This window comes from Uranotaenia lowii, chromosome 2 (assembly GCF_029784155.1).
Source record: "Uranotaenia lowii strain MFRU-FL chromosome 2, ASM2978415v1, whole genome shotgun sequence".
Classification (NCBI taxonomy): Eukaryota; Metazoa; Arthropoda; class Insecta; order Diptera; family Culicidae; genus Uranotaenia; species Uranotaenia lowii.
This window is the reverse complement of record NC_073692.1, coordinates 282,732,597-282,756,263: the sequence shown is the minus strand read 5'-3', so window position 1 is coordinate 282,756,263 and position 23,667 is coordinate 282,732,597. Positions and strand designations below refer to the sequence as shown.

The following is a 23,667-nucleotide window of genomic DNA, read 5'->3' as shown; positions in this document are numbered from 1 at the left end:
GACATCTGACGTTATCGCCAGATGTCGCGAGAACTGGCAAATGCAAATTGGGCTTTTCGCACTCCACTTTCTCAACCTGTTGCTCAGCAACCATTAAAATGGAGGGATTTCCTGTGTTGATCTCCTTCAACTTGGTCTTTCCGACATTGACTTTGAGAATTGCTGCCTTGGAGCTTTCGGTGAGGTCGTCGAGTTTGCTCTGCATATCCGGTTGTGTTTAGGCAAGCAAAACAATATCGTCTGCCAGGTAAAGGTCGTTCAGTTGCTTGAAAGTTTCCACGGCAATCCTCGGTTTGGTGCACAGTCGATCGATCCAGACAGAATCTCATCCATTACGATTAAAAGGAGTGTACGTCTCGGTGGTCGAGTGGTGAGCGTGGTAAGACGGCAATCGCTAGGTCCACTGATGGCATGGGTTCGATTCCCATCTCGGTACTGGATGTTAAATGTTAATCTTAAGTTGTCCACGTCATTATTCAGTCTGTTAAGCCTAAATCGGCTAAGACGGTGTATGTCTTTTAAAAAAAGTAGCGGTGATAAGATACATCCTTGTCTCACCCCAGCAGTTACCGGGATTGGATCTGACAAGACACCATCGTGCAAGACCTTGCATGAGAATGCCTCGTACTGTGCTTCGATGAGATGGACTAGTTTCTCTGGGACCCCTCGTCATCTTGGAGCCGCCCAGATGTTTTCATGGTTAAGTCGGTCGAATGCTTTTTCGAAATCACCGAACACCAGCAGAAGAGAGTCCTGGAATTCGTTGATTTGTTCCAGTATGATTCGTAACGTTGTGATTGTGTGCACACTTGATCGTCCGGATCGGAATCCAGCTTGTTTCCGTCGGAGTGTAGCGTCATTTTTCCCCTGGATCCTTTTCATGATCACTTTGCAGAGTACTTTGAGGGTTGTAAAGATCAACGTTATGTTTTCATATGGTTCCGCAGTCACCGCACTCGGTCAGGTCTCCTTTCTTCAGGACCTTTACGAGGATACCCTGCATCCAGTCGGCCGGGAATGTTGCAGTATCCCAGATGTCAGCGAAAAGACGGTGCAACATTTGTGCTGACAGGGCAGGGTCGGCTTTCAGCATTTCAGCAGGGATGCAATCGATCCCAGGTGCTTTGTTGGATTTCATGTTTTTGATTGCCGCTTCTATTTCAGCCAGAAAGGGCACCTCCGAGTTGACGCCATTAATGCGACTTACTGTTGGCGCTTCGAGCTTCGGGTTTTGTTGGCCATCACTATTCCTGACTCGGAAGAGTTGTTCGAAATGCTTAGTCCATCGTTTGAGCTTATCTGTTCGATCGGTCAATAACTGACCTGCTCGGTCTTTTAGCACTATTCTAGCATTAGTCCTTGCACCAATAATGCGGCGAAAATCGGATAGTTATCGGATATCTACATTGGCGGCAGCTCATTCTCTCTCTTCGGCTAAGGAGCATGTCAAATTCATTTTGTCTCGTCTGCAAGCTCTTTTTTCTGCCTTTTCCAGCTCCGCATATCGTAAGCGGGCGGCTGCTTTGGCTGACCCGGTGCAAGCCTGTTCAATTCCGACTTTCGCCTTTCTCCGATCATCGACCATCCTCCAAGTTTCATCCGACATCCATTCACTTCTTCTTCCACAAACTTTAAAAAATAGGCTTTCTTGATTCCACACCACTGTTCTTCGACTGTGCCGTCTGTCGGCAATTCCGAGGCTCGGGATTCTACCTGTTCAACGTATGCCCTTTTCACCTCTGGATTCTCCAAACAGCGGACGTCGTATCGACACCCGACTTTCTCCTCACGTCGTTGGACACACGCAACTCTCAGCCGTATCTCGCCAAGGACGAGGTGATGGTCAGATGCAATGTCTTTGCTTTTTTTGTTTTCGGTTTTAGTCGTTTTACCGTCTTTATGGCATTCGCGACTTTATCAACGTTGCAGTTGGCGGATCGTTATTGAAAAACTATCCGGTACAACTGTGTTCGATGTTTAGTCTTGGGCTCGAACTCACGAACATCGGCTCAGGAGACAACAGACTTGCCAACTGAGCTATATCACAAGCCCTTATGTCTTTGCATCGTTTGTTGCGGACATTAAGAAGGCTCCTTCTCCATTTTCGGCTGATGCAGATGTGGTCAATTTGATTTTTTGTTCAGCCATTTCGGGATACCCAAGTGACCTTATGTGCTGGTCGATTGGGGAAGAGTGATCCACCGCACACCATGTTGTTGTTGCCACAAAATTCTACAAACAACTCTCCGTTTTCGCTAATCTGTCCAAGGCCATGGCGCCCCATGATGCGCTCAAAGTCCTGATTATCGGAGCCAATCTTGGCGTTGAAGTCGCCTAAGTGGATTTGAATGTCATCCTTCGAAATTCTCTCAACCACGCTGTTCAATTGACTGTAAAACTGCTCTTTCTCCTGCATATCGGCAACGTCAGGCGCATAACACTGGACCATTGTAAGGTTTCTAACCCGTGTTCTGAATCTGGCTACGATTATTCTTTCATTTATCGGTTCCCATCTTATGAGGGCCGCATGGGCCTGCGGGCTTAACAGGAAACCAACTCCTTGTTCCCGAGTAGCGTGTTCTCCTCGTATGCCAGAGTAAAGCAGTACTTGCGCAGACTGTGTCTTGTGTTCTCCAGTGTTAAGCCAACGGACTTCGCTCAGTCCCAGAATTTCAAGCTTGAGGCGACTAGCTTCTCTAGTAAGTTGAGACAGCTTGCCTTGTTAGGCAGGGGTAAAACGTTCCAAGTTCCAACTCGTGTCCGTGTTTCCATGCCAAAAGTCGTCGCCAAAGTTCCAGGTTGGTCATTTCTTTCGGTTTCCGTAACAATTTTATAAATCTTTGATTTAAGATTTTTATCGCCGATATAATTATTGGTTATATTATTTTAATGGCATTGCGGCGGATGTAAAACTATCGGCTTAAATATTTATAAGTGAAGAGATTGGCAAGAAGCTTAAACATGAACCGATAGTATGCTCATGTCTAAACTTTTCTTGGTGTGGAGGGGAGATGTGTAGCCGATGATTTCAAGGGCGATAATCTCTCGGCCAATCGACCTTTCACAGTCGGTTCTCTCCCTCCATCGTCCTTTAATGCACGCACACGACGGCTGAGGTGTCGTGTCGTGAGCGGCAGTCAATCGACTTGTGAACTTCAGTGAAAGTGGACGCGTTTCTCCCGTTCAGCCAGTGCAGCACGAAGTCTATGTTTCAAATAGTGTATATGAATTTAAAAGAGTATGTCAAATGAAAAATGACTATTCGGTGGACAGGTGCATTGAATTGGTCAGTAAAATAAAAGCACTTAATTTGAAAAAAATATAAATTTCCGGCTAAACGGGTCAGACCCAGGGTTGTCAACTGTTTCTCGAAAAAGTCTGGAAGATTTTGAAAAAAATGTCTGGAAATGCCTGAAAATGTCTTGTATGCTAAGCGTTGAAGGTGATGACCATTTTTTTTGGTCGCCAGATCTCAATGTTGTAGATAACCACTAATTATATGTTTCTGTCACGTACTCTGTCTGACTCTCAACTGAACATACATCTTCGAAGCATTTCACATTATTAAACGATTTCAAACAAACCAAAAGTCTGGAATTGTCTGGAAGAAATGTCGAAAGTCTGGAAGTCTGGAAACCTGAAAAATTGTCTGGCGAAAGTCCAAAAAGTCTGGAAGATCCAGACAAAATCTGGAAGGTTGATATCACTGGTCAGACCTCACATTCCATGAATTTTACTCTGTTTACTCTCTTTTAATCTGGAATGCTAATGATAGAATCATTGCATTTTCTTTCTCTGTAGACAAATTTCAATCTCTGATTCTTAAATTCACAAGCTAGTAACCTAAAACAAGATCTTAAGTCCAATTTTTTTCATGGTTTTTCTACCTGATAATGAAAACAAACTTCTCTTATGGAGTGTTAAAATCATTTATTATTTATTTTTATTTAGCCTTGCATTTTTGCTAGCAAAAGAGCATGTAGGTAGCAATAATTGAATAGAGATTTGTTTGGTGCTGAAAAAAAACTAATTTGTTAGTTCATCCGAAGTTTTTCCTTCAATGAATACTATAAATCACAATACCCCTGAATGTTAACATTCAGAGTGCTGAAGTTTTTGAGCGCAATCTGTTCTTTGTTATATTCTTGATTTTCTACACTTAAGGAAATTCCTATAAAAAATGAAGTATAACATATTAGGGCGGAACAAATTGGTTTCTACCCATGTCTTGTTACTTGTATGCTGAAACATCACGAGGGAAGGAAGCTGCCATAATAAAAAAAATAGTATGAAATACTTATAATTTGGGATAAACAATTCATACTTATTATCGTATGTAATAAAATTGCAAAACAACTTGAATTCAAATGAATATCACAAAATTTCGAAGTCATTGAGATGAAAAATTTGAAAAAATCACGAATACGAAACGTGTTCATATTCCCGTTAAAGTGGCAGTAAAATTGAAAACCATATTTATGAAAATCCATTGTAAAATTTTATGGAATATTTTATGTGGACTGGCTATTCTATGTGGCTCATGGTTGGATAAAAACCTTTAATCCAATTCTGCGACCTGTACTTTCCATTATCTTTCTACTCTCAAAACAAACGCAAATCAAGTTAGTCTGACACCCGAGTTGGATGTCAGATTCCAATGTGCCGCCAAAATTTGTCGAAAGGGTGGGCAAGCCAACAAAACGAAAAAAAAGTAGGTATAAACGGACTCTGGCAATTCGAATTAACGGGGCCACTACTGACCGTGCTTGGGCCACTCGATGTATCCAGTTGTGCGCACCTGCTCTACCGCAAAAATTCATCTAATCTCACATCCGGGAAATGGGAATCCGCCATCCGGTTTTCCAATATATGAAGCAGTAGGTAGAGGACGTTGATGCTGGTCGGCTGGCTGGCTGGTTGGCTGATGGAACCCTTGAAATCATACGGTAATGGCATGTACGGTTGACTGGCTGAACTGGGATGGAAAAAGGCTGGGGTGGAGAAAAATGGCGGCTCTGGCTCCATCAGCTATTCCAGGGATACCCACCCAGTTACCATTTATTCGCTTGGTCGGTCGGCCGATCGGTTACATAACACGGAACAATATGATTTCCCCGTAGGCAACTTTTTCTCCGCTTGGTTGGCAGATGAAGAACAGCCTTTTCTGTGCAACATAAACCAACGAAGGCACGGACACACGCACAATGTGTGGCACCTGTTCCAAGGTACACATTTCACACACACACACACGCACAACCATACACACACATATACGGCAGCAAACGTCAAAGTCGAGCTTTTCCGATTCAAGTGTTGCAATTGTGTATGATATGACTTTTCCCGGTTCAAAATATGTCGGTATGACACCTGGATTGAATGTCTTTCCCGATTGGAACCTACCAAGTACACTCGTGGCGATAGATGGAAGCTTAGGTGAATTGGTTTTTGTGCTAGGTATCTTTGCTTTAATGTTTCCATTGAATTGAACGATTGGAGTTGATTGTTGTTTGGAATAGGGGATTCGTCTGAAAATAAAAATATGTTTGTTTACCAATATTTTGTTTACATTTTTCGGGGTATTGTCTAGATAGATATTGACAAATGAAAGACTTGCGTCTTTCATTTCCTTTTAAACACAATATCTATAATTATTTTCATTGTGTATTCTTAACTTTCTTTATCGGTCTCACTACCGAATAAACAAATAATTCAATCTTGCGAATCTTTGTCCATTGCTCTGCGTCGCCTTGAAGTTCTTTTTTAAGTGAGGAAACTTGCCCTTGAACCTACGACCAAACATGAGCTCTACTGCTAAAACTACGACTTAAACCGAGTGAGCTGTAATGGTATACAAGCAAAAATATTGCATCAAGTCCTTTCAAAACTACTACCATTGATCTGTGATATTTTGAGAGTCTTTAAAATGGAACGGATTTGCCTTTCGGCATCACCGTTGGCGGCGGGTAAATATGGGGTCGTGTGAGTCGTGTGACCAAGTTTGATACCGTTGTCTACGCCGATGTCTTTTAACTCCTGTCTGAAAAAGTTGGAAGCATAATCAGTCGTTAGAACGTCTGGTAATCGAAGACGATTGAAAATACGTTCAAGTTATTGGATGACTTCAGCGGAAGTTGTGTTGCTCATAATTTCTACTTCGCAGTATCTACTGTAGTTATCGCATAAAACGAATAAGAACATACGTTCGGTAAGGGCTCCATGAAGTCGGCACTAAGATGACTCCAGGCTACAGTAGACAGCTCTCGGATTTTCATTGGTTCAGGGTTACGCGCTAGTCCGTCTGCTTGACAACCTAAGCACTTAACCGTCACGATCCAGTCTTGGCCACTACACAGAGGATCATAATCTTCGTTTCACTGCTGCCGAGATGACCACTATTTGCTAAGTCCAATCAACATAGTTCACGTTGGAAGAAAATAAACGATTTCAAAGCCCCGTTCGAATTGCTTTTATCCTTAAGCCTGATCTCCTCATCTCCTTCAAAGAATTTTATCATTTCAATCAAAGTTATGGTAGTTGGCAAATCGGTCTCAACAATAGTCCACCAATCTTTATCATAAATTTGTCGCAACTGCTTATTTCTGCGCTTTGCACCAGTCTTGACGGGTCAGCTATATTGGTTTTCTCAGAAACATAAATTAGCTTGTAACGATAGCTGTGTAAGTAGAAGACCCATCGTTGCTGACACGCGTTTGGAACGGAGTCGTTCGCGAATATTTTAACCAATATTTTTTGTGGTCCGTTCATTATTTTGAGTGATACAATACATCTCAAACCATTTGACTCCCCAGAATATTGCAAATGCTTCTTTGTCCAATGTGAAATACTCGCGTTCAGTCTCGGAAAGAATTTTGCTGGCGTAGCTAATAACTCTTGTAGCTATTCTTCGCGACTTCAAAAGGACGGCTCCAAGCCAAGTATCACCAGCCAAGTTTTTCGGAATTGGCACTTAAACGAATCAACTGTCAAACCTTTTTTATCAAGGCGTTTCAAAAGTTCAGCTAATCGCCTGTCATGTTCCTCTCTGAACATAGCAAATACCAAAATGTCGGCAATGAAGTTCTTCACGCCTGCCATTCTTTTCAAGACCTTTCTAACTCGCGACGGAATATTTCGGAGGCGCAGTTAAGGCCGAACATGAGGCGCTTAAAACGATAGTAGGGTCCATCGAGATGGAGCATTATCCCGTCAAAAGATGGTAATGGATGTATGTCGGGTATTATAGCACTGTTACAGCACGTTCTGACCATTGTTCTTGGGTGTGACCAAATTCCTTGATTTTCCGAGTTTTTTTTTACTTTTTCGCCCTCTATCTGCATCAACGACTCTGGATGTAACTATAGAACTCCCAATTCGATCGAAGTAATCTTTCCAAGGAGGTTCGCTCCCTGTCCTCTGATGACGAAAATTTATCGATGTACCGTTATGGAACCATGGTTAATGTCAGCCTCAAATACTCCTTTCACCTGTAGTTTGTGGCTATCATACGCAAACAGCCGTTTCCGGGATTCATTTGACACTCAAAGGTAACTTTGCATCGTCGCTATCACTTCTATTTTCTTGTTTATCACCTTGTTTTTTGTTTTCCTCATGGCTCGTTTCGTTTTACAGAGCTATTTTACTATCGTGAGTGTCCAAAAATCCCACATCTCAAGCAAGGTTTTTACCTCACGGGGCACTTTTTATCATTTAAGTAGTGTTCAAAAGAGCCACGGCGAAAACACCGATTGTTCACACTCGATATTCTGTTTACACTCACATTACTACTGCCTTCTTCTTCCGTAACCTCAGACAGGCTTCTTTTTTATTTTGGTTATCTCCTTCCCCGGCTATGTCTTTCAAATCCATCAAGAATCGCTTTTCTGAGGTCGTTTGAAGATCTCCCATCGAAAATCTGAAAATCGGCTTTTTCATGAGGAACATGCACGATTGTTTGGAAATGCGCATCCAATATTGGAACTGTTTCTTGATACACATTGGATCACTCCGAGGGATCATCATCATGTACTAGGTCGAAAAAAAATATTTCATGCATCTCGAGACTGGCCAGATGCAACAGCAATTTTTTTTTTCTTTTGTGTTTGCCATGTTTCATTGAACAACAAAAATAACTCGAATGAACGATTCCATCACGTCCATCTTTTGCCTACAAAAGAGGCTTCCCCAATCACAAACGGTGCTAATTTATGATTCGTTTTCATTCCATTTGTCACTTTCTTCCGCATGGTCCCCCAGATTTCGGAAAAAAACTATACTTATTGCCCTTCTGAGCTGCCGACATTCTCAAATTTCTCAAAATATGAATACACATACTTAGCCCATATGCGCAATCCTGTATTTTCTCAAATAATAAAAACACACTTATTGGCCATATCGACTTACGAATTCTCAAATTTCTCTAATAATGAAAACACGAATTCATTGCCCACATAGGCTGTCAAAAGTTCTTAACCCGATCGAATTCCATCTGCTCGTATTTGGACTTCATGTAATGCTTGGGTTGGGCACCATTCCAACCCGGTCCCGTCGCTCTCCCTAACGGAAAAAGAAACGCAAAAAAGGCTTTATCTCGGAATTAATTCTTATCGGACATCATCGAGCTCACGATACTTGAGAGCTCAGTTGTTCTAGCGATTGCTATCACTGATGCTATGAATGAATTTATGAAAAAAAAAACAACAATTCCTAAGCTTTCAAAAGAACCCTTCAGATCTTGCAAGCAGCGTTGCCAGATTGAAAACCGCTCAAATCCGTAGATTTGACGAAAATAAAAAAATGTACTGATTTCGACAAAATAAGTCACCTTTTTTTTGGTCATCAGGTAGAATTTCATCTATCCGCAGAATCCCTTGAATTTTTTCGTAATCCATAGAAAATCCGTAAGAAATACTGAAAACCCGTAGATTTCGAGCATCGATCCGTAGCTCCGTAGAAATGCTTAAAATCCGTAGAACTACGGAAAAATCCGTAGATCTGGCAAGAGTGCTTGCAAGTAACCCGTTTGCATCATTGATTTGAAAGTGTGTTTTACATGTTTCATTATTTTGTTCCTCGAGTTGAGGAAGCTAACAAGAACGAAAGACTCACCGCAGATCATCCAAAAATGCCCGCCCCATATTTTTAAACAAATTAACTTGCCTTCAAATAATTAATTAAAACCAAAACGAAAAGTGGAATAAGGATTTCCCAATTCGTCATTAAATTGCGAGCGAGAAAACGCACCCTGGGATTCGGATTTACCGGAACCGGGATTTGCGTTCCGTTTCTTTTTTTTTTCGCGCGGCAGCATCCAATGACTGTGCTTAGTCGTCCCACTATGTTGTTAAAAGTCTGCTGCTGCTGCTGCTCGATGAAAATAATCCCTCCGGCATTCGGAAAGCTTGACTTATTTTTAATTAAAACTTTATTCGCGTATCAGTTGTCGGACGTCGCCTTCGGGCTCCCGGCAGCAGCAGCAGCAAAACCGCAGGACTACAAAATATTCCCACAAAGTAGCTACCGTCGGGTGGGTTGAGTTTGAACTTTCGGATTTATTTTGAAATTTTTAGCAAGACAAGACAATCTCTTTTTATTAATTGGTTGTTTAACCACAATTCATGATTTAAGTAAAACTATACCTCGGACAAGTTCCCTTAAAGTTATGGTCTCAACTGGTGGGGACCAAAATTAAGTGACAATGTTCACTTCGGTCGAGCTTTTGTCAGTCTTCTCCAACTCTTGGGTTCATGGTTTTTGATCACTTTTTTCAACTGTTTAGCTGTTCTCATCCCCGGGAGCTAGATCCAAATATTCGCAGACAATGAACGTTTAGCTAGCTGGGGCTGCCCTGAATGAAATAAGGCTAGGTACTGCTGATTTTGGTTTCGGATAATATTCACGACTTTTCTGGTGATATCTGGTTGAATGGTGGCGAAAAAGTGCTATAACATTTAAGAAATGTCTCATTAGGTTTCTTTCAACAATCTTCGCTGATAGATAATGCAAAAAAGGATATTGTTGAGGTGAGACTATTCTCCTTTTTGATGGCAAAAAATGGATTGAATATGATAATTGAAAAATCTTGGTTTAACAGATGTACAAACACAATGTAAATAAGGATGGATGTAGTTGAAGCTCATTCATGAAGAGTCAACTGAGCTATAAACATGGTTTTCAAATGTTCGTTCAAATATCTTTCTGTTGGAAATTACTCCAAACTGACAAAAAACAACAGCGAAAAATTCTGTCGTCCTAGAATTTTAGCATGGAAACTTGGTTTGTCTCGGTCCTAATTAATAGATTACTTTTTTCCGCTTGGCGAGTTTATCATCTGAAAAAAAAAAACCCAATGATGAAACTGAAGCGGATTGTCCAGATAATTCTTTTCGCGTCGATGAAAAAAAAACCAAAGAATGGTACTGTAAGGAAAACTATAAAGGACTGTGTCTGAAAAATTTGTGACTAATTAAGTAGTTTATGAGCTGCAATTTTATTGTTGCGTTACTTTTGATTTATGATTCAAAGCTCTAGATAACGACACAGTTTTTTAACGTTAATTGTATTTATGTGAACATCAACAAAAAATATGTTTTGTATGTTTCAAGCATTCGATTTCGTATTGAGTCTTTCGAACGTAAATTTTTGTGTTATACAAATTGCATAGTTATCACTAGGTGATTTTTTTTATTATTAAAGGCTATCTTTAAATTGAGGTGCTGTTTACGAGTACACCACGATACAATAAGTGATAGAAGTGATAATTTTTCAACTCAAAGCAATAAGTTTTTATGATAAAGCGCCCAAATATCGGCAAGAAAGCTTTTGGGTTCCCATAAGTGACCGACAGATGAGATGTGTTTCCTCATATAACTGACTATGGGCCCTATTACATAAGACGAGTCACAAGTCATTTTACTCGATTGACCCATTTTGACATTATAGTAGTCGAATCGAGTCAAACTTCAGTCGAGTAGCTCGACTGAGTCGACTGCTTGAAAGTTCGTGACTCAGCTGTCACGATTAAGCGAGCCAAGATTGTTTTGATCTGGCCCTGCAGCATAGGTGTCAGGTGTCCTGATTTGTCCTGATTTTCGAGAGACCGCAAATTCTAAAACTTTCAGTTATTCGGTGAAATCGTTAGCAAAAATCCGTAATAAATTAAATGTGCAAAATGAACGTCGTCTCCCAATGCATGAAAAAAATTGAACTGACTGAGAAAACTGCATGCCTCGTGGATTTCACGGTACCGTTTCCTGAGAGCTGCATCGAATTCGCCAAAATGCTTGAATTAGCTAATGGTAGATATTTTTTGTCTTTTGTTCTGATTTTCGTTCGATTTCCATATTTATTTTATTGTAGACCCCTGGGCAGTGGGCAGATGGGGTTAAAATAATCGAAATCGAGAGCTGATCCTCGGCCAGAACCTATATCGGAAAATGCTGGCAACAGCACCCCAAATGTGGGGCGCACAGCACGCAACAGCAGGACCTTTTCGGGAGAGTGCTAGCAGCCGCCGCTCGTGGCGTAGAAGATAGCATTCAAGTCTTCTAAGCCAGGGGGTATGAGATCGAATCCCGGTCACGGCATACATAGTACACTTTCGGTGGGTTGGTGGTTTTAGCATTTGTAAGATGCTAGCCATCATATCCTCGAAAGATGTACGCTTAGAGTTAAGAAAAAAAGGAATCTCTTCGAGGAAACAGCAAGTTTCATTGAGATCCTGAATGTGTTTGTGTTCGTTTAATATTCCCAATAATGTGTGGTTCGGAAAGAACGAAACAACTGAATCCTTCCGGGAGAGTACTAGCAGAGTTTGGCCTGTAATTAATTGATAGTCTCCCGAACAACTTAACTTTATTACTACAACCTGTAAAAAGCAGTAAAACACACGCACGCATGCACACACACAGACACACACACACACACACACACACACACACACACACACACACACACACACACACACACACACACACACACACACACACACACACACACACACACACACACACACACACACACACACACACACACACACACACACACACACACACACACACACACACACACACACACACACACACACACACACACACACACACACACACACACACACACACACACACACACACACACACACACACACACACACACACACACACACACACACACACACACACACACACACACACACACATCTTGTGAAATTTTAAATAAAAACACTTATTTTCATTTCCCAATCTATAGCATTGATGCATGGTATGGTTAAGTTTTATTGAAGAATGTTTTCCATCTTTCTAATTTAACGATTAATTCGAAAGCATAGGAAGTTGTCTTTGTTTCAAAAGGATTAATTTTTGCTTTGTACAGCCACAAAAACAATTTCTGTTCAAAAAATTAATGAAAGGTTTGTGTATAAGAATATTGCCATTTATTGTAACAAATCATAAGTAAAAATAAATTGTTTGATACAATTAATAAAATAAGTAAAACAATCTTCATCGTTTATGGAATTTTTCTAGGTCATGACTTTGATATCACAATATCAGGCCTCTCGGAAATCAGGACAAATCCTGAAAGATCAGGACACCTGACATCCCTGCTGATATTTGACATGAGGAAATATTTCAAGCGGTTTGAAAAATGTCAACATGACAGTCGCCATTCGAGCAGTTTCACTCGACTACCATAATACGACATTTTGCTCGACTCGTCAGTGACTGGAGTCGAGTCGAGTTGCTCGACTCGTGTTATGTAATAGGCCCCTATATAATAAGAATGTTCAATCAGTTGCCATCAAGTCAGGTATGTACATAGATGCTTACTTACGTCAACACTCGCATTACATGCACCCATAATAGCTCATCCGAAGCCATTTTTAAATAATTAGTTGATCACCCAGGTGGTAAATTCTTTTTATGGATTGCATTCCAAGGCACGGTGATCCACCTCGTTTCCCCAGTATGCTACTCATGGTTCATGAGTGCAATTGGTCGACTCTACATACTATGTGCCCCTACGCCATAAAGTCCACATGGGGCCTCTGGTCATAATTCCCATCCGAACCTGCAACGAAGGCTGTACCCGTGATGAGAGACCCAGTCCGCGCTTCTGCGCTCATCGCGTTACTCGGTTTCAAATCAAAACTCCAGCATACCCTGCCTCTTGTTACGATTCAAGACTAAGGATCTCTTCTCTGACGACTTTAGGTCCGTCCTTCACTCGTATCTCGAGGCTCGTTCGGTTACCACAACTATCGTGCGCTCCGCCTCTGTTCGATTCCACTACTAGAGACTAGAGACCAGTGACCTCTCCAGCACTTCCTTAGCACATTTACACAGCTACCCCGATGATTTCCAATGATCTTGAGCTTCTAAAATACGCTATGGTTACAAGGTCTTGGCTCCGCTTGGTTTAGCTAGAGATGATTCCCAGCGAAGACGTCATCCTACACCGACTCGAGTGACTGTTAGGACGCACATTACTCAAATGTCAGCTCAAGTATTGACATCCCCACACATCCTCGACACAATGTTGTCGGCTGTCGTGTCAGTTCAACAGGCGGCAAGCATACTGCATACCCCTTCAAATCTTGGACAGTTGAACACTACGTGCTCTAGTGTCTCACCTGTGTTACCGCAGGTTGGACAGAAGGGTGAAGTCACATGTCCAAACCGATGGTGGTACTGCATGAAACATCCGTGACCAGTCACGAACTGCGTCATGCAGAAATCCACCTCTCCATGTTTTCGATTCTTTTTAAAATCTGACGTTATTTAGGGATCAAGCAATGGGTCTGCCGACCGCGTTACGAGCTGTCCCAGATGTTTCCGATCATCGGGCATGTGCCTGTGCTCGCAGCAGAAGACATCTTCCTCTAACAAGACCGAGAATGGCATGACCCCCGCCACAACGTCAGCTGCTACCAAGGACATCAGCCGACGCACGCTGCAGATTACATTGCTTCTTGCTTCTTGATTGCTTCTGCAGATTACACTGCCTGATCAAGGCTGCTACTCCATACCGCAGAATGGGCTAGGTCACTCTCTCTGGGACCTTCCTTATGCTGCAGTGGATCACTGAGTTGTTCGACATGGCCCGCAAGCGGACTGCCGGCCGTCGCCATTGCCAATCATCACCTCCAAGTACTCGAATCGCATGCTTGGCCTCGATTGCGCACGGTCCAGTTGCATTCGTCCGTGTTTGTGCTGATATCAGGCTTGCGATCAGCACCATCTCGACCTTGTGGTGAGTCAGAGCGCATCGAACTTTCCACTTACCCTATCGCTACTGTGGCGAATAGCTGGAGCTCCTCTGTTGATGAGTCTGATGCCAGACGTCAGTCAATCCCACAAATCTCAGTCCCGTGGGGAGACGCAGTCCCAACAGTTCTTCAAAGACAATGTACCAAAATATCAGTCCAAGACGCTCACTGTTTCTAATCTCTCGCTGGTTGTATGCTGCAATTGGCGGTTACGGAAGTAACACTCCACCACCATCCTACAGATTTATGCAGGAATCCTCATATGAATAAACGACGACTCAATCACTGCCCAACTGACGCTGTTGAAAGCGATCCTCATGTCAAGACCGTCAAAACCGGTCTCCTTCTGGCAAATTCCGCTTCGACGTCGGTCTGCACGAAGACGCTTACCTTCTTCGGCCAAATGGTTTCCGCCCGCAAAATGGGTCTTCAACCATGTCTTCTTCACGAGCCTTCCTCCGGCACTCCGGTGCCGTCGTGACGAAAAGTGTCATCACGTTGGCGAGTTTTTCGCGGACCTTTTTGTGGATGTAAGCCTTCTTCCTAACACATTTCACCAGGTCCTGAATGCCCTCCATTGCCATTGCTAGTTATCAGGAGCCTCAGAGTCCTGAAGCTCCGGGAAGCTTAGGAGTTCCTCGACTACCTGCTGGACCTCGACGAAGGGGTCTTCCCTCTCCGGCTACTACCGGCGCGTCTTCACTGGCTCGGCAGGTTGCCTAACCGACGAGCGCCTAAGCCCGCTCCTTCTCCGATTCCATCTCCTCCTTTCGCGTTTTTTTATTTTGAAATGTTTTTACCATGTTTGATCCCACGAGTTGCAAGGTATACGGTCCACTGAGCCAGTAACCTGCTTAGCGCAGTAAGGATTGGAATATTTCGGGATGTGTCTTGGTGTTCCACAGGCTACCGTTCGACTCGCCAGACTTCCGCCAGTTTTTTTTTCTGAAAATTCTGGATGCTGAGTGAATAATAATTTTTAGAATTTTATTTATAAACTTTTACATTGAAAACAAAAATACAAATGTGCGAAAAATATAAGAAAAATGTTCGGATACAATTAACCTTATTCTGCGCCGCGCGCGAGCTGGTGATTGTTGAGTCACCTTACCGTCACGAGACTTTTTCCGATAGTCGGTGTATGTGAAGTGACAGAGGTTTATTCCCAAAGTTCATCCGAAGTGACGTTCCTCATCTTAAGCGACTCCTGGAATCGAGTGACTCGGGTGACTCGACTATCGTCACCCCACGCGCGGCGCAGAATAAGGGTCAATAACTTAAGAGCGTGTCTTCTCGACATTAGCTTTATGCACTTAAACCCCTTTGGCTTCAAGGGCCTCATAAAATTTTCATCAATCCAAACATTTATTTTTATGATGTCAGCTAGTAGTAATTTATGTATTTTCAACCCCTAAATGTATTACCAAAAATTACTGTAATTGGTGTTTTTGGGTTATGGCCTTAATGGCATCACAAATTCCTCCAATACTATAAATATTCATACGTTTTCATTAGAATTTTCATTTAAAATCAAGTTGGTTGCAAGAAACCACATTTTACGAGTAGAATGAAAACTGAAGAATCCAATAATTTTTCTGACTACGTCTATTTGATGTCTCATCAACCTTAATACTCTTGATTCTTGATGTATGAGCGTTATTTCTTGATGATTATCTGTGGATGTATTTCTGAAAGAAACCATTGAATTCAAAAAATGTTGCATGTTACTCCAGTTAACGGTTATTCATTTGACCGGAAATCTAAGCCGTTTCTATTTAAATCCTAAACCCTTTTTTCAAAATCCTCTGATGTACCGAAAATCCCGTGCCAAAGCCGACAATAGTCGACGCAAAAGCGCCCCCGAGCGAGGTTATTTACTAAGAAGGCATGCAAATTTCATCCCGAAGCGACCGAAATGATCCTTTCCGACTTAAATTCCTTCCAACCAAACTTAACCCGAGCGAGAGAAGCTGACGTGTGTGTGTGTTGTCGAGTGAGTGAAAGTTCACAAATCAGCATGCAAATTTATCAGGGCACAGTTTAAGCGGATTTCCGTTCGATTCCTCGACGTTCAGTTACACGCACGCACGCACGCACGAGCTCACATGTTTTGCCGTTACCAGAGCGTTCGAAGTCTACATGTCTACATATAGGAAAACGGCGAGTTTGTGGCGTTGTTTTGCAAGACGTCGCTTTAGCACGAGAGCAACCGGATGAAATGTATGCAAATCCGACGACGTCGTCCTCGCCGTTGATGCACGAAACGTGGCAAATTTCATTACCCACCAGCCATTTCATCCACCATATTTGTTGGTTTAGTTCAAGGGATTAGGATCGGGCTTTTTTTTTTCTTTTTTCGGGTCACAGTGAGAGAAGTTCTAAATTAACAAAACTGTTTTAATTTGACATTTGACCCAATCAAGTAAAAACTGTACATTATGTTTCACGTGAGCAAATAATTTCTACTTTTTTTTATAAATACGAAAACCGATCAAATATTAAGCAAGAAATTCCCTCTTATTTCGAAATTACGTCCACAAAATTACACACGTTATTGAATTGCTTCATCATGTGCGTGTTGACGTCACGTTTTTTTTTCCTCCAAGTAGAAACCCCAAGAAGTTGAAAACAAACAGGAACAACAGGATAGAAAAAAAATACATCCAAGCCGGAAACGGAAGTCCGCTTACAAAATTGTCCCTCGTCTCTCCAACCGAGTATAAGCGAGTCAACGAACGCGCGGAAAAGCTCGTCAGAGGCTGTCAACTTACGGCAGATAAGGCGCTTTTCCATTATTCATCTTCGTCTTGTTGTTGCCAGCCAGATCACACTGCGGAAAAGCCGTGTCTGTCAATTTCATAAATTAAAACACACTTTTCAACTTTTTGATGCTAATCGTTTTGATATGTGTTGATTTCAATTCACAGAATACATCAAACTCAAAATGCATATTAAGACCTCCTTGAAGCGAAAAAAATCCAGAGGATTTAAAAAAAACCATGTTGAATTTTCGTTCAGTTAACCACCCAATAATGGATGAGGCATTTGCGTGTCAAAAATTCGACAAGTCAGGGTCCCGAAATGGTTGGCTTTTAGCTATCGCATGTGTAAATAAGTATATGACTTGATGGAAGACCCGACCCACATACGAGCTCCTACCATTTCTACTGCATTACATGCATATTGAATAATATCCTCCTTCCCCAGAGAGGTGGTTGAGAAGCTCAAGTGGAACGTTATTAGTGTTTTAGGGCCAATTTGAGCTGTGATATTAAGCCTTCAAATTGAGTTTCAAATAGGATTAATTTGGTTTGTAGTTGTAATTTTTTTAAATATTTAAAATGTAATTTTAAAACTTTAAAATATCTGTTTTTGCGAAGACTCATAAACAAACACCTCTCCTGATAAAATGATAGCATTTAGAATCAAATGGGTTGTCATAAGTGAAAGTTTTATTTTTTTACTTTTGTATATGTATAGTTTAAGTGTTATTTGGTCTTTCTGTGATAATTTTTCGATATTTAAAAAACGTTAATTTTCTTTGAGAAAGCCTGTACAGAAAAAATGGCTAAAAACCCTATAAAATGGTTGATTTTGAACAAAAAAAGAACATGGGAACAGTGAGAGGATCTAGGGAATTGCATGAAGGTAAAATTTCATTTTTTGAGGGCAAAACATATTGAGAAATGTTTATAATATTTGCCCATTGATGTATGCAGCAACATTGTCCATCTTTTGAGTATATTGGTTTTGAAAGAAAACGTTGTAAAATTCAATTGAGCCCAAACATAAAATTACTGTTGTTGATGTTTTTAGCCTTTTGTGGTAAATGGCATCAAAACAATAATTTTGAAGATGTTGAGATACCTTAAAAACCACAGTGATCAAAGTTACCCCGAAATATGAAATCTGGTTTTGTAACAAACATTTAGTTATAGCTACTAAGAGCAAGTTCACTGGCGTTGAGAAAGAAGTGGTAGAAGTTTTGACATTTTGAAAATTTTACCATGCGAAAATATTTTCAAGATCTTTGGGCGGTGTATTTTTTTTACAGCACTGTTTCGATTCCAGCCATATGTGATAGAAATATTGCTATTTTTGCATGCGAGAATACAACACATGTTGTAAAAACTCTTGAAGCCATAGATATTGAAATGTTTTCCCATGGGAAAGTTTTCAAAATGTGCTCAAAGTGTCAAAATTTCTACCATTTTCTTCCAACACCAGTGAACTTGATCTAATGTCATTTGAATATTCTGCTTTCAATAATCATGCTTAATACTCCTTACCTCAGTAAATAATTTAAAATTTTTAAGTGTTACAAAACAGCAACCTCTTCCTAAATATTTGAAAAGGAATTGAACAAGTGATCCATTCTCTCCCAGTTTACGGTTTTTTATAAGTTACAAGAAAAAAAGATAGTCCTCATCTTAACGGGCGTTTAAAGTTCGTACTGAACCGAATTCAGATAATAATTTTCTGTTCAAGAAAGTCTGACTGCAGCACAGCACTTATAGGCACTAGAGCGTGAGGTACAAGTTACGCCAAAATTTAATTCAAAATTTCGGAAAATCAGTCAGGTTGTCCGGATATCGTGGAGGAAGTCCAAATATGGTTCAGACTTGTAGACGTTTTTCTCGCAAAAGTATACAAAATCTAATTTTGTAAATTGAATTCAATTTGTTTGAAATTTTCTTGTGTACAGATTTCACTTCATTAATCAATATTTAGATTGCAGATTAGAGCATCCCAAATGACAAGACTGTTGAAAAAGTTATGCGCTGCGGGCTAAAATTGATCCTAGGCCTAGTATAAAATCTCATGCCAAATTTGGGACAGATCGGATCACGGGAAGGGGTCGCTCAATGAGCTTTAAGTTTGAATGGGATTTTGAGACACGGTTTTTCTTAAATCTTAAGTTATGACAAATATTTCATTCGAAAGCTGCATTAAAACTCGAGTAAAGATAAAAAAGTTATGAGGCTTCAAATTTGGGCTAACTTTTCTAAGCATCAAATTTATCACTGTTGATCTGGCACTGCGTAGAACATTTTGAACGCAGCATTAACAGTTGAATAACACTCTTATAAAGTTAGCCTGTTTTCGAAGCCTTTAAATTTTTTCATCTTGACTCGAATCTAAATGCAGCCTTCGGAAGAAATATTTGTCAGGATTAAGATTTGTTAGGATCAATTTAAGCCAGCAACGTATAAAATTTCACAAGTTAGAAATTTCCCATAAAATGGTCCCGATTGTTTTTTTACCTAGAAATTGTGGAATAACTTGAGCCGTTGCAAATAGAAGGTACTTTTTCATAACAATATTATGTTCATTTGCTTTATTTTTTTAATTCGGTTCAAAAATTTCAATTGATACCAAGGTTGCCGAAATCATAGAAATATCTGTAATTTCACAGAATTTTGAGCAATTTTTTTTTATTTATTTAACAAACTAAATGGTCTCTTGTTTCCATATTTTGACCAAGCTTGGTGATAAAATTATTTAGCATTAAATTTCAATTGAGCTATAAATTCAAATCGGGGAAAGCAAATTTTCATCACAGAATCTGTGCCTCAGAATTTTGGAAATTTTCACAGATTTCACAGAATTTTTCAATTTTGAATGAATTTCTGAAATTAAACTTTTTTGACACTGTCAAATTGACAGTATAAAATTTAGAATTTTTGCTTTGAATTAGAAAAGTATGATAAGATTGGTAATGGTAATTGGTTTTGCCTAACTAAAATTTAAAAAAAGACCCAAGTTATCATGAATTTTATATGAAATTGAAGAACATTATATCACAGAAATCGGTCACAGAATTTTCGGCTAAAATCACAGAGAAGCAGAATTTTTTTTCTCAAAATCACAGAATTTTTTTCGGCAACCTTGATTGCCACAGTAATTAATTCAAGTTTTGAATGTTAATTCAATAATTACTTGATTTGTGCATGGAATTGTTTTTTTTAAGAAAGTCTTCAATTTCATGAAAAAAAAAACAAATTCTATCATATTGAGCAAATTCAAGAATTTTGAAGAAGAGCTTCGATGAAAAATAATAAATTTTCCAAAAGTGAAATTATAAAGTTGAGGTTTAAATTATGTGGTTCAAGTCTTATTCTTGCATACTTGATCCAAAGTTTAGACTGCTAAAAAATAAGGAAATATGAATTTTTTTGTGAATTTTTTTGCGTGAAGATAACATGCCTCGTAAAAAATAAATATTTTTCAACAAAATCATTTTTATTATTCAAATCCGTTGAAGGAATTTTAAAAATAAAATCAGAGTTTTTCAAAAACAAAACTTGCAAAAGAAATCAAACTCTTCTTTGTACTTGTGCCTTTTAGCTGAAATAGATAAACGAACTTTTAATTGAAAATTTTGAATTTTGAAACTGAAAAAACTATCGAAATTATACGTCGCATATTTGCGCGATTTGAGTTTTACTAACAAATTAGTCATCCTGATATTTTTATCTTGATTGCAAAACTCATGTATGTAATGAGTCTTAATTTTAACTATTATTTCCGAATCAGAATTATGTACCCAAACTCAAAATTTTAATTTTGAATCTGTTTCCAAAATTAAGTATGATTTCGAAGTATACAAATAATAACGATTTCTAAACCCTAATTTCAGATCACAATTTTTAACGTGAGCCAAGAAGTTAAATGTCATGAATAAATTTCTATTCTGATGTTTTGGATTCTTATTTCAATACATTATTTTTTAATCCGACGTATGAATCTGAATCAGTTTCATCACATTTTGTAAATTTCGAATATTGAATCCGAGATCTCCGTTTTGAATTCTGATTCGCCATTTTTAAGCTTGGTTCTATTTGAATTCTGAGTAAAAACCAAGTTTAAGAACTTCGAATTCGCATAAGAAACAAAAACTCAGGATGGTGTCTTTATGAAGTAATTTACGGTGAATTTATTACCCAAATATTGAAAATGCGTATGAGTTTCGAAATGCACGTATAAAATTTTGAAATAAATGCTTATCCAAAATTGAACCAGTATTTCAAAACAGCTTTCAAGAATTCTAAACTGGCTGGACACAAAATACAAAATATGGAAACAGAAATACAATCTTGACTCTAATAATATGGAACCATGAACTACGAAACGAGATTAATCTTATTTAAAATATAATATTCAGAATAGAATTCAAATCAACAACTGAAAAACGTTTGAAAAACCTGTAACAGAATACTAAAACTGGGATAAGTTTTCGAGGTTTTTGCATCATCATCATGTAAAGTTATGGTGTTAAAACTGTTCAATAATCTTCTTGAACTCGAAAATCCAATGGTTGATAATGAAATTTGATATTTCTTGTGAAAAGCATCTAAAATTTAAACAGTCGCTATTGGGAAATTTCTCCCATGCAAAATATGAAAAAAATGGAAATATTTTTAAAATTTTCTTATTAGCACAACTTCAGGAGCTAAAGAACTTTTAATTATCTTTTCGGTTGTATTTTTAAAACTCTTCAACCAGTTTTTCCAATATTTTGAAACATATTTTAAATTGGCTAAAGCCAGTAAGGTGCATTTTAAATTCAATTTGAAGTCCTTATTCTGAAAATTGTTCCACAAATATCTGAGATATTTCAACTTATACGAGAAAAAAATGATGAACATATTTGTCGTTTTTCCAAGCCCCGTTTTTAGATGAGGATTATATTTCATCTCATTTACCTAACTGAGGATACTTTTGTTCTCACGAAAAATGTCATAGAAGTAATCCATGTTACGTTTGAGTCATTTTTACTTTTTTACTGGAAATAGCTCCTTTTAGTGTAAATTTTCCAATACCTGAAAAAAGCATACTTTATTCTGAACTTATTCCAAATTTTCGTCATGGTGGTTGTTTCCATGTTGATGTTTCAATGCTAGAATGTTACACCAGACAGAATATAACGAGAGCCCCGACACACTTCCGTTTCGTTAACGGGTGGCTTAAGCGCCACTTCCTTACGGAAGACCACCCACCTAGTCTTGGTTTGCCCAGCTGAATGAGACTCGGACGTGAGTTCCTTTTTTGGTTCCCTATTTTGGGAAAGAAGCAGAAGGGTCTCTGAAAAGGGATCCGTACTTCGGCTTCGAATTCGAATCCGCCCCGAAAACGAGAACAGCCCGCAAAATCACGGAAAGGGGGATCATTCGTTGCTCGCTAAAAAGTTGAACTAGAGAAGTCTGAAAACCAACGGACGAATTCCCACCCTCTTAACTTGCTCAGGAATGGGAAAAGACCGTGATTGGATTCGCAGCCAATCACCGCAGTAAAGAAAGCAAACGCAACAACGAATAACCTGTGACCCCTTCCCAATGCCCCAATTATGTCATCATCCCTCTAGTGTTTCCGGTCCAAAATACCTGAGACGATTTAGTTAGGTACATTCATTGGATCCTTTTTATTTCGGCCTCTACTCTCGTGTTAGTTTTACAATTTTGTGTGTCTGTTTCGATTTTCAATGCTAATGCTGGTGGAGACGCTTGGTGTCTCGTTCGATATACGATGTGCTCGATCATAAGATTTTCCCCATACAAATGATTTGCATTTTCCTCGCGGGGGTGGAAATGGGCTACTTTTCCGGCTCGCCAATCCAAAACAATTCGATTGCACGTCCAAAAAATGTCATAGGACGAAATTTGTAAATTGCAACTCAAGCGGCTATAGTTGCATGCCGTTCAGAATAATGTCATGTACATAACAATTGCTAATCAACAAAGTTGACCATAGGTGAGTACTCACGTTTGCTGCTTATTTAGATGGGGGTTGTGGAGAAATCTATCCCCTCATTTTTGACTTCTCGGCGGTTTGATGCTGTCGCAACCTCCTAGCGATGTGCTGGTGCAGGGCGAACAGCTGATGGAATGTCCATGCAGGTAACTATGGCTGAACGCGTGGTTGGATCTAATGTGATCCCACGCGTTCAGCAAAACTTTTTGCCAAGTTCTCCCGGCTTCCACTACTGGTTGAAGAATTTCCAAATCCGAAATTGCTGTCACGTGTTGAAGTGCAATTACCCTACGTGGCGTTGTGCGCACTCTGGATATGACGTATCGATCCCGGCGGGCTTCCTTGTCGTCTCGGCAGGGTTTTCGGCTTGGCTCGGTGAGATGAACGTGTGCGACGGGCTCTTTGAGGAGGTTGTAGTGGGCGCCTCAAGTCTGTCGCAATGATAGTGGGTGGTTCTTATTGTGTGACAATGCACAAGCGTTTTCCCACCTTACCTATCAGAGTATAACCTTTTCTCGGCTTTAAAAAGCTTGTCAACACTACACTTCCTTGCACTTTTTAGCCTTAGTGTAAGCTAAGCGTGAAACAAAAAGAGGCTAATTAATAATTGGAACACTGGTCCACGGATCACAGATTGGACTAAGAAAAATTACCAC

At 39.8% G+C, this 23,667-nt stretch overlaps 1 protein-coding gene across 4 annotated transcripts in view; it reads left to right on the top strand.

The window, feature by feature from the left end:
• LOC129745917 (fat-like cadherin-related tumor suppressor homolog) overlaps positions 1 to 23,667 on the top strand; it is a 740,130-nt gene that overhangs the window by 194,600 nt on the left and 521,863 nt on the right. The window lies entirely within an intron of this gene.